This window comes from Triticum aestivum, chromosome 7A, assembly GCF_018294505.1.
Source record: "Triticum aestivum cultivar Chinese Spring chromosome 7A, IWGSC CS RefSeq v2.1, whole genome shotgun sequence".
Taxonomy (NCBI): Eukaryota; Viridiplantae; Streptophyta; class Magnoliopsida; order Poales; family Poaceae; genus Triticum; species Triticum aestivum.
Window position 1 is genome coordinate 245252910 of NC_057812.1, and position 12721 is coordinate 245265630.

Genomic DNA, 12721 nt, shown 5'->3' on the forward strand with positions numbered 1-12721 from the left:
ACTGCATCGGGTCCAATGAAAATCTTTTGTGACAATACTGGTGCAATTGCCTTGGCAAAGGAATCCAGATTTTACAAGAGAACCAAGCACATCAAGAGACGCTTCAATTCCATCCGCGATCAAGTCAAGGAGGGAGACATGGAGATTTGCAAGATACATACAAATCTAAATGTTCAGACCCATTGACTAAGCCTCTCTCACGAGCAAAACATGATCAACACCAAGACTCCATGGGTGTTAGAATCACTACAATGTAATCTAGATTATTGACTCTAGTGCAAGTGGGAGACTGAAGGAAATATGCCCTAGAGGCAATAATAAAGTTGTTATTTATATTTCCTTATATCAAGATAAATGTTTATTATTCATGATAGAATTGTATTAACCGGAAACTTAGTATATGTGTGAATACATAGACAAATAGAGTGTCACTAGTATGCCTCTACTTGACTAGCTCGTTAATCAAAGATGGTTAAGTTTCCTAACCATAGACATGAGTTGTCATTTGGTGAATGGGATCACATCATTAGAGAATGATGTGATTTACTTGACCCATCGGTTAGCTTAGCACTATGATCGTTTAGTTTATTGCTATTGCTTTCTCCATGACTTATATATGTTCCTATGACTATGAGATTATGCAACTCCCGAATACCGGAGGAACACTTAGTGTGCTATCAAACGTCACAACGTAACTGGGTGACTATAAAGATGCTCTACAGGTGTCTTCAATGGTGTTTTTTGAGTTGGCATAGATCGAGATTAGGATTTGTCACTCCGATTGTTGGAGAGGCATCTCTGGGCCCTCTCCGTAATGCACATCACTATAAGCCTTGCAAGCAATGTGAGTAATGAGTTAGTTGTGGGATGTTGCATTACAGAACGAGTAAAGAGACTTGCCAGTAACGAGATTGAACTAGGTATTGAGATACCGACGATCGAATCTCGGGCAAGTAACATCCGATGACAAAGGGAACAACTTATGTTGTTATGCGGTTTGACCGATAAAGATCTTCGTAGAATATGTAGGAACCAATATGAGCATCTAGGTTCCGCTATTAGTTATTGACCGGAAGTGAGTCTCGGTCATGTCTACATAGTTCTCGAACCCGTAGGGTCCGCACGGTTAACGTTCGATTACGATTGGTATTATGAGTTTATGTGTTTTGATGTACCGAAGGTAGTTCAGAGTCCCGAATGTGATCCCGGACATGACGAGGAGTCTCGAAATGGTCGAGACATAAAGATTGATATATTGGAAGGCTATGTTTGGACATCGGAATGGTTCTGGATGAGTTCGGGCATTTACCGGAGTACCGGGGGGTTACCGGAACCCCTGGGGAGTTAATGGGCCTTATTGGGCCTTAGTGGGAGAGAGGAGGAGGCGGCCAGGTGGAGGGCGCACCCCCCAAGCCCAATCCGAATTGGGTGGGGTCGGGCCCCCCTTTCCTTCCCTCTCTCTCTCTCTTCCTTCTTCTCCTACTCCTACTAGGAAGGGGGAAACCTACTCCTGCTGGGAGTAGGACTCCCCCCTTGGGCGCGCCCTATGAGGATCGGCCCTTCCCTCCTCCACTCCTTTATATATGGGGGAGGGGGCACCCCATAGACACACAAGTTGATTGTTTAGCCGTGTGCGGTGCCCCGCTCCACAGAATTGCACCTCGGTCATATCGTTGTAGTGCTTAGGCGAAGCCCTGCGTCAGTAACTTCATCATCACTGTCATCACGCCGTCATGCTGACGAAACTCTCCCTCGGCCTCAACCAGATCAAGAGTACAAGGGACGTCACCCAGCTGAAGGTGTGCAGATCGCGGAGGTGTCGTGCGTTCGGTACTTGATCGGTTGGATCGCAAAGACGTTTGACTACATCAACTGCGTTTCATAACGCTTCCGCTTTCGGTCTACGAGGGTACATAGACATACTCTCCCCCTCTTGTTTCTATGCATCTCCTAGATAGATCTTGCGTGATCGTAGGAATTTTTTTGAAATATTGTGTTCCCCAACAGTAACATACTGATGACAAAGGGAACAAACATATGTTGTTATGCGGTTTGACCGATAAAGATCTTTGTAGAATATGTAGGAACCAATATGAGCATCCAGGTTTCGCTATTGGTTATTGACCGGAGATGAGTCTCGGTCATGTCTACATAGTTCTCTGACCCGTAGGGTCTGCACGCTTTAACGTTCGATGATGATATGTATTATGAGTTATGTGATTTGATGTACCGAAGATAGTTCGGAGTCCCGGATGTGATCATGGACATGACGAGGAGTCTCGAAATGGTCGAGACATAAAGATTGATATATTGGAAGGCTATGTTTGGACACCGAAAAGGTTTCGGATAAGTTCGGGCATTTTCCGGAGTACTAGGGGTTACCGGAACCCCCCAGGGAGTAAATGGGCCTTAATGGGCCATGGTGGGAGAGAGGAGGAGGCAGCCAAGTGGGAGGCGTGCGCCCCCCAAGCCCAATCCGAATTGGGAGGGGGGTCGGCCCCCCTTTCCTTCTCTCTCTCCCTCTTCCTTCTTCTCCTACTCCAACTAGGGAAGGGGGGAAACCTACTCCTACTAGGAGTAGGAATCCCCCCTTAGGGCGCGCCATAGGAGGCCGGCCCTCCCCTCCTCCACTCCTTTATATACGGGGGAGGGGGGCACCCCATAGACACACAAGTTGATCTCTTAGCCGTGTGTGGTGCCCCCCTCCACAGATTCCCACCTCGGTCATATTGTCGTAGTGCTTAGGCGAAGCCCTACATCGTTAACTTCATCATCACCATCAACACGCGATCGTGCTGACGAAACTCTCCCTCGGCCTCAGCTAGATCTAGAGTTCGAGGGACATCACCGAGCTAAATGTGTGCAGTTCGCGGAGGTGTCATGCGTTCAGTACTTGATCAGTTGGATCGCAGAGACGTTTGACTACATCAACCGCGTTACTTACCGCTTCCTCTTTCGGTCTACGAGGGTACGTAGACACACTCTTCCCTCTCATTGCTATGCATCTCCTAGATTGATCTTGCATGATCGTAGGATTTTTTTTTGAAATACTACGCTTCCAACAGCCTATGCATGTTACATGTCTTTCCAAAGCTTTACTTGTTATTCTTCATATCTTTATCTAAAGCTTTGATGTATGTTGTCATCAATTTCAAAAAGGGGGGAGATTTAAAGCACAAGTGCTCCATGGGTGATTTTGGTAATTAATGTCAACATATCTCTTGTTGGACTAATACTTTTATCTAGTATATTTCAGAAAGTTCAACAAAGGTGTGGCATGGACAAGAGGATGTGGAACCCCTTCAAGAAGCTAAGGACAAGGATTGGCAAAAGTTCAAGACTCTACATTTTCATTTTAGTGATCCAAGATCACATTGAGTCCATAGGAAAGCCAATACTATTAAAAGGGGATGAGGTGTTGCTTAATAGCTTGCTTGCTCAAAGTGCTTAGTGATATGCTCCAAAGCCCTCAACCACTTTCTCATTTCCACATATGTCCCAAACCTAAAGTCAAACTCGGCCCCACTGGTTTGATCTATCCGGCGCCACCGAGTTCACTTGACATAGCCACCGCCAGAAACCCTAATCAATCTGGTCTCACCGATGGGATCTCGGTCTCACCGAGATGGGCTTGCAAACTCTCTGTTGCTTGTTGCAATTATCTCGGTCTCACCGAGATATACAATCGGTCCCACCGAGTTTGCTTGACCAACTCTCTGTTTTGCTTATTACCAAAATTGGTCTCACCGAGTTTGTGTAATTGGTCGAACTAAGTTGAGGTTTTACCCTAACCCTAGCACATCGGTCCCACCGAGTTGATCATATCGGTCCCACCAAAAACTCTAACGTTCACATTTTGAACCAGATCGGTCTGATCGAGTTTCTCGATTCGGTGCCACCAAATTTGGTGAATTGTGTGTAACGGCTAGATTTTGTGTGGAGGCTATATATACCCCTCCACCCATCCTCCATTCATGGAGAGAGCCATCAGAACGTGCCTACACTTCCAGTACTCATTTTTTGAGAGAGAACCACATACTCATGTGTTGAGACCAAAACATTTCAATCCAACCACAAGAATCTTGATCTCTAGCCTTCCCCAAGTTGCTTTCCACTCAAATCATCTTTCCACCAAATCCAAATCTGTGAGAGAGAGTTGAGTGTTGGGGAGACTATCATTTGAAGCACAAGAGCAAGGAGTTCATCATTAACACACCATCTATTACCTTTTGGAGAGTGGTGTCTCCTAGCTAGATTGGTTAGGTGTCACTTGGGAGCCTCCGTCAAGATTTTAGAGTTGAACCAAGGAGTTTTTAAGGGCAAGGAGATCGCCTACTTCATGAAGATCTACCCAAGTGAGGCAAGTCCTTCGTGGGCGATGGCCATGGTGTGATAGACAAGGTTGCTTCTACGTGGACCCTTCATGGGTGGAGTCCTCCGTGGACTCGCGCAACCGTTATCTGTTGGAGATATGCCCTAGAGGCAATCATGTGATGATGACATTTCCATATGTATTCATGAGTCCTTTGTATTGTCCTCGAACATCATCAATGATATGTATCAATAAGTATGCGACTTGTTTGTGGAACTATGTATTGTATGATGATTGCTCTAATGGTCCCTAGTTGATAAGGTTGTGCGGACACATATCCTTGACTAGTATACGACTCGGTTGATGACTATGTTTCACAAGTCATGTGCATGGAGATGCTAAACCGATAGTATGGGCTCGGGGATGGAGATCACCGAGCCGGACAGACCCACTTTGAGACGCAGCGAGATATAGTCATCTGTTAGTCTCAAGTGCAATGTCTATGCCATGTCCTAGACCTGAGGTCCTCACATGTTCTCGGGATGAGGATCGACTCACTTAGGGTCTATCAAACGCTACTCCGTAACTAGGTAGTTATAAAGGTAGCTTTCGGGTGAGTCGTGAGACATGCCGCGAGACATGGTTGACCAAGATGAGATTTGCCCCTCCTATTTGGAGAGATATTCTCTGGGCCCTCTCGAGTGATCAGATTCGGAAAGCATGGCCATGCGACTTGGGTTAAGTCTTAACCCAGTTCGGGAATCTGTATCGTGGTTTCGAGAAGAGAGGTCGAGCTATCACAAGGGTGACAAGTACTCGCCTTGAGCTCGACAACAAATATCGTGAGGCAAAAGGATGTTGCATATGCCACATTGTTGAGGTTCGTCAAACGACTTTACGCCCACATGGGAGTTGGCACGTTCTTCTAGGAGTCACTACCAACTATCGACTATGGTCGTGTCCATGTGTACGTGAACCTATAGGGTCGCACACGTAAGGGGTTGCAGCCCATTCAGATTGGATCCGAGTGGAAAATGGATGTGGACTCCTAGTGGGCTCAAGTGTTGAGCCCATCTCGGAGGTCTATATGAAGGGGAGTGGGCACACCACTTAGGGTTGATCGATAAGGAACGCGGGTTAGCCACCGCCACTCCCCACGCCCATGCCGCGCAACCGGACCTAGCAGTCCGCCGCTCGACGCTGCTCCCCGTACGTGTGGATACCTTGGAGGCATTGCATCTGCGGTGCTTGGACGAACCGTTCGAGGGAACCACGAGGTGCCATTCGCGGGAGATCACCGTTCACGGGTCTTCGCTGTTCGCTGGAGATCAGCAACGCGAGGAGATGGCCCGGGAGATCGGCTACACACATCACCAACTCTACTTCCACTGTGGTGACTGCGCGTCTAGTGGTAAACCCGATCCCGTGAACTATTTCCAGCAGCATGATCTTGGGTGCGCGATAGAAAATTTTATTTGGCGCTAGCGTAGCATACCGCGTGTTCCAACAGTGGTATCAGAGCCTCCGTTGTGTGGTGATAGATTCAATGATATGCATATGAGATATGTAGATCGGTTCAGGTGCGGGTCGATGAGATCGGTTGCGCATGTCAGTGTTGAAGGTTGGTTTCGTGATCTTGTTTCCGTGATCGTGACGCAGAGGTCGTGACATGACTTACCCCTACCGGTCGGTTTCCTCCATCGGGGTAGACAGTGGAACGTAAATCCGAATGCAGCACGTGAAGATCAATGAGATTGGTCGAATCGGAACATAGATCAACACCTTGGAAATGTGATTTCCGCGGTGCTGAAATTTGTTGGAGCGGTCTGGGTAAAACGGATGTAACATTCGCATACGAACTCCGATTTTGCTCCACGACCTGTCAAACTGAAGCTAACGAAAAGTTGAATTAGCTATGAAATCCTAGGATTTCAGCACTTTTGGCTAGGCCAAAATCCGCTTGGAAGATAGAGTTTTAGGAGGTTTTATCTTCGGCGGTAGAACATCTGACTCGTTTTTGTAGGGAATGACTGTGATTTGGTATAGCCCATGTATGTTGCTTGTATATTATTGTTTCATGACCTGCGTGTCATGAATGCGCCAACCGGCAGGAGCCATATGGTTGTCCCATTATTATATTAATGACCTGCGTGTCAACATGAGAAGCCATGTAATGTAATTTCTTTCAGTAGCTATTAGTTTTTAATAGCATAGTACCTTACGTAACACTTGGCGGTTGACACCATGGCGTGGAGATGGAGATCACCATGAGGACAATCATGCATGGGCAGACCGCGCACGTGGAGATGGAGATCACCACGCGCTGTGAAAAGGGGCTATACCATATGACACATACATAAACTGTCTGTGAAAGTTTATCCCTTTTATGCATCCTTCTTTTTGCATGGTAGATGTTTTAAGTAGGGTGATCCCTCAAAGAATGTCAAGTACAAATGGCTCTCCAATTGCTGCACCTTCACATTTCAAGTATATTTAGTGGCGGGCCTATGCAATTAGGGTGCCACTAGATCTCCTTGAAGTGATGGGTTTGTGTCGGACACTTACAAGCGAAGCATTGGTTGACTTGTCGTGGCTATCAAAATAGTTTTGGGCTACGAGGCATAGGAGTTGGCGAGGCATGAGATGTCCCCAACAACAAGAGTCGTATGGAGATACGATTAGCAAGAGTTGCTTACCGAGTGATCTTGTCCTCTAGCGGTGATGCAAAAGCTCACTAGTTGACATGTTGATCTTGGATCTTGAATCACTAAGTATCAACCGAGGGATGTTGATTTTAGTGGGAGTAATGATCTTATTAAAATATTTAATATGAATTACCCTTCATGAATACATGTCTTAGTGTTTTGCATATTTCTGTTGTAGATCAATGGCACCACCTGCTCAAGTTACCCCTTTTTGTGTTGAAATCAATCTTGGAAAAAGATAAATTGAATGGAACAAACTTTACCACCTGGTATAGAAACCTGAGAATTGTTGTTAGGCATGAGAAAAAGGAACAAGTTGTAGAGAATTCGCTTCCAGAGGAACCTGCCGATAATGCTAATGCCACAGCCAGAAATGCCTACCAGAAACTTGTTGATGAATCAAACGAGATCAGCTGTCTCGTGCTGGCTTCTATGAAGCCCGATCTGCAGCAGCAATTCAAAAATATTGAGGCTTTTGATATGATCGAGAACCTTAAGAGCATGTTTCAAATGCAGGCTAGGACTGAAAGGTTCAACGTCTGGCGATCCTTGATGGGTTGTAAGCTGAAAGAGGGTGATCCACTGAGCCCGCATGTGATCAAGATGATTGGGTACATGCAAGCTCTGGATAGGTTGGGCTTCCCACTTGGGGATGAGTTGTCCATAGATACAATTCTGGGTTCTCTTCCGGATAGCTATGGGTCGTTCATCTCGAACTACCATATGCATGGGATGAGAAAGAAGCTCACTGAATTGCATGGGATGCTCAAAGTGGCAGAGCATGATATCAAGAAAGGTACGCATCGTCAAGTGTTGATGGTGTAGAACTCGCTAAGTTCAAGAAGAGCTGGTCCAAGAAAAAGGCTAAGGCAAATGGCAAAGAGAAGGAGGCAACTCCAACTGCAGTCGTTGCACCTAAGTCAGGGACGACTTCGGGGAGTATTTGCTTTCATTGCAAGGAACCCGGACACTGGAAAAGGAACTGCAGCAAGTGGCTTGCCGAGAAGGGCAAAAAGACTGGAAGTATGACTTCTTCTTCAGGTACACTTGTTGTATATGTTATGGACATTTATCTTGCTGATGTTTCTAGTAGCTCTTGGGTATATGATACCGGATCGGTTGTTCACATATGCAACTCGATGTAGGGGCTAAGCAGAACTAGGAATGTCGCAAGAGGAGAAGTTGACATTCGCATCGAGAATAAAGCAAGAGTTGCTGCATTGGCCGTCGGCACTATGCAACTTAATTTACCTTCAGGATTTGTAATGGAACTTGATAATTGTTATTATGTTCCTGCTTTGAGTCAAAACATTATTTCTGCCTCATGTTTGATGAGACAAGGTTATGAATTCAGTATTAAGAACAATGGTTGTTCAATTTACTTGAATAATATGTTCATGGCTTTGCACCCGTTGTGAATGGGTTATTTATCCTAGATCTTGAAGGTGAATCAATCTATAACATAGATGTCAAGAGGCATAAGCCTAATGAGATAAATCCGACTTACATTTGGCATTGTCGACTAGGACACATTAGTCAAAAGCGCATGAAGAAGCTCCATGATGATGGAATCCTAACTTCGTTTGATTTTGAATCATTCGAGACATGTGAGTCTTGCCTACTCGGCAAGATGACTAAGACTCCTTTTGCAAAGAGTTGCGAGAGGGCGTCCGAGCTGTTGGAACTTATACATAGTGATGTATGTGGACCAATGAGCACTACAGCCAGAGGTGGTTTCCAATACTTCGTGACTTTTACTGACGACTTGAGTAGATATGGATATGTCTACTTGATGAGGACAAGGTGGAAACTTTTGAAAAGTTCAAGGTGTTTCAGAACGAAGTGGAAAATCAACTCGGCAAGAAAATCAAACTTCTACGATCTGATCGTGGCGGTGAGTATATGAGCCAGGAGTTTGATGATCATCTTAAGAGTCGTGGAATAGTTCCACAGCTGACTCCCCCAGGTACGCCACAGAGAAATGGCATGTCAGAATGGAGGAATCGGACTCTGTTGGACATGGTCCGATCAATGATGAGTTAGTCAGATTTATCCTTGTCATTTTGGGGATACGCTCTAGAAACTGCAGCTTTCACACTAAACAGGGTACCATCTAAGTTCGTAGATAAGACACCATATGAGATATGGACTGCGAAGAGTCACAATTTGTCTTTTCTAAAAATTTGGGGATGTGAAGCATATGTCAAACGACTCCAGTCGGACAAGTGCATATTCGTGGGATATCCAAGGGAAACCTTGGGGTATTACTTCTACAACCGTGAGGAGGGCAAAGTGTTTGTCGCTCGACATGGAGTTTTCCTTGAGAAAGAGTTTCTTAATCGGAAGGCTAGTGGGAGGACGGTCCGACTCGAAGAAATTTGAGAACCACACGGGGACGTTCCGGTAGGTGATTCTGTCACAAAGGAATTAGTCAGGGAACCCGTGGTGGAGTCGACGCCGGTTCCACGGAGGTCGGAAAGGTTACGCAATTTGCATGACTGCAATGTGTTGTTCTTGGAGAATAACGAGCCGACTACGTATGCGGAAGCAATGGAGAGCCCTGATTCTGTGTTATGGCTTGAGGCCATGAGATCCAAATTAAAGTCCATGGATGACAATCAAATTCAGAACTTGGTTGATCTGCCAGATGGCGTACGAGCCATTGAGTGCAAGTGGATCTTTAAGAAGAAAACTGATATGGACGGAAATGTCACAGTCCATAAGGCTCTACTTGTTGCTAAAGGTTATCGACAAGTTCAAGGAGTTGACTACGATGAGACTTACTCACCGGTGGCGATGCCTAAATCAATTCGGATCATTCTTGCTATAGCGGCATATTTCGACTATGAAATATGGTAGATGGATGTCAGAACGGCTTTCCTTAATGGAAATTTAACCGAGGATGTGTATATGACACAACCCGAGGGTTTTGTCGATCCAAAGAAGTCTAGCATGGTATGCAAGCTTCAAAGATCCATTTATGGATTAAGGCAAGCATCTCGGAATTGGAACATTCGTTTTAATGAAGCCGTCAAAGAGTTTGGCTTCATCAAGAATGATTGTGATCATTGTGTATTCAAGAAGGTCAGTGGGAGCTCAGTTGCATTTCTGATCTTATATGTGGATGACATATTATTGATTGGAAATGATGTTCAAATGCTTGAATCTGTCAAGGACTCATTGAAAAATAGTTTTTCTATGAAGAACTTGGGAGAAGCAGCTTACATTTTGGGAGTCAAGATCTATAGAGATAGACCGAGAAGGCTTATTGGATTAAGCCAGATTGCATATATTGACAAGGTGTTGAAGCGGTTCAACATGCAAGATGCCAAGAAAGGTTTCTTGCCCATGTCACATGGCATTAGTCTTAGCAAGACTCAGAGTCCTATGACTCCTGATGAGCAAAGACGCATGGATGGGATTCCGTATGCTTCGGCTGTTGGGTCCATCATGTATGCTATGGTATGTACTCGTCCCGATGTCAGTTTTGCTCTTAGCGTGGTGGGCAGATACGAGGCTGATCCAGGTGAGAGTCATTGAACAACGGTTAAGAATATCCTTAAGTACTTGAGAAGGACTAAGGATATGTTCCTGGTTTATGGAGGTGAGGATGAGCTTGTTGTAAAGAGTTACATTAATGCTAGTTTCCAAACAGATAGGGATGATAGTCGATTGCAATCTGGGTTTGTGTTCATTCTGAACGGAGGAGCAGTGAGTTGGAGGAGCTACAAGCAAGATACTGTAGCTGATTCTACAACAGAGGTTGAGTACATTGCGGCTGTCGCAGCTGCAAAAGAGGGTGTTTGGGTGAAGAATTTCATTTCTGTTCTTGGTGTGGTTGAGGGCGCGCTTAAGCCATTGGACCTCTATTGTGATAATAGTGGTGCCATTGCGCATGTCAAGGAACCACGAAACCATCATAAAACCCAGCACATACTCAGGCGTTTTAACCTTATTCGCGACATTGTCGAAAGAGGTGATGTAAACATATGCAAGGTACACACAGATGCAAATGTTGCCGATCCATTGACGAAGCCTCTCCACGGCCGAAGCATGAGGCGCACATGAGCTCCATGGGCATACAATGCCTAAATGATTGACTCTAGTACAAGTGGGAGACTGTTGGAGATATGCCCTAGAGGCAATCATGTGATGATGACATTTCCATATGTATTCATGAGTCCTTTGTATTGTCCTCGAACATCATCAATGATATGTATCAATAAGTATGTGATTTGTTTGTGGAACTATGTATTGTATGATGATTGTTCTAATGGTCCCTAGTTGATAAGGTTGTGCGGACACACATATCCTTGACTAGTATACGACTCGGTTGATGACTAACAAGTCATGTGCATGGAGATGTTAAACCGATAGTATGGGCTCGGGGATGGAGATCACCGAGCCGGACAGACCCACTTTGAGACGCAACGAGATATAGTCATCTGTTATTCTCAAGTGCAATGTCTATGCCATGTCCTAGACTTGAGGTCCTCGCATGTTCTCGGGATGAGGATCGACTCACTTAGGGTCTATCAAACGCTACTCCGTAACTGGGTAGTTATAAAGGTAGCTTTCGGGTGAGTCGTGGGAGATATTCTCTGGGCCCTCTTGAGTGATCAGATTCGGAAAGCATGGCCATGCAACTTGGGTTAAGTCTTAACCCAGTTCGGGAATCTGTATCGTGGTTTCGAGAAGAGAGGTCGAGCTATCACAAGGGTGACAAGTACTCGCCTTGAGCTCGACAACAAATATCGTGAGGCAAAAGGAATGTTGCATATGCCACATTGTTGAGGTTCGTCAAACAACTTTACGCCCACATGGGAGTTGGCACGTTCTGCTAGGAGCCGCTACCAACTATCGACTCTGGTCGTGTCCATGTGTACGTGAACCTATAGGGTCGAACACTTAAGGGGTTGCAGCCCATTCAGATTGGATCCGAGTGGAAAATGGATGTGGACTCCTAGTGGGCTCAAGTGTTGAGCCCATCTCAGAGGTCTATATAAAGGGGAGTGGGCACACCACTTAGGGTTGATCGATAGGGAACCCGGGTTAGCCACCGCCACTCCCCACGCCCATGCCGCGCGACCGGACCTAGCAGTCCGCCGCTCGACGCTGCTCCCCGTACGTGTGGATACCTTGGAGGCATCGCATCTGCGGTGCTTGGACGAACCGTTCGAGGGAACCGCGAGGTGCCGTCCGCGGGAGATCACCGTTCACGGGTCTTCGCTGTTCGCGGGAGATTGGCAACGCGAGGAGACGGCCCGGGAGATCGGCTACACGCATCACCAACTCTACTTCCACTACGGTCACTGCGCGTCTAGTGGTAAACCTGATCCCGTGATCTATTTCCAGCAGCATGATCTTGGGTGCGCGGTAGAAAATTTTATTTGGCGCTAGCTAGCGTACCGCGTGTTCCTACATTACCCGTTGTGGGTTGAAGTCTCCATCAACGTGGATGTACGATAGCACCACCTATCGGAACCACGCCAAAAATCTCTGTTTCTCCAATTGCGTTTGCACACTCCAATCCCATCCCTTTCTTTCTTGCAACTTGCATGCTTTACTTTTTGCTACTCATATACTCTTGTCATGCTTGCTTTAAATGTATTGTGAATGTTTAAACTTGTGCTAAAACTCCATCTTAACTCAAAGAAATTAAAAACTGCTACTTTTCCTTGTTCAGGGTCTAATCACCCCCTCT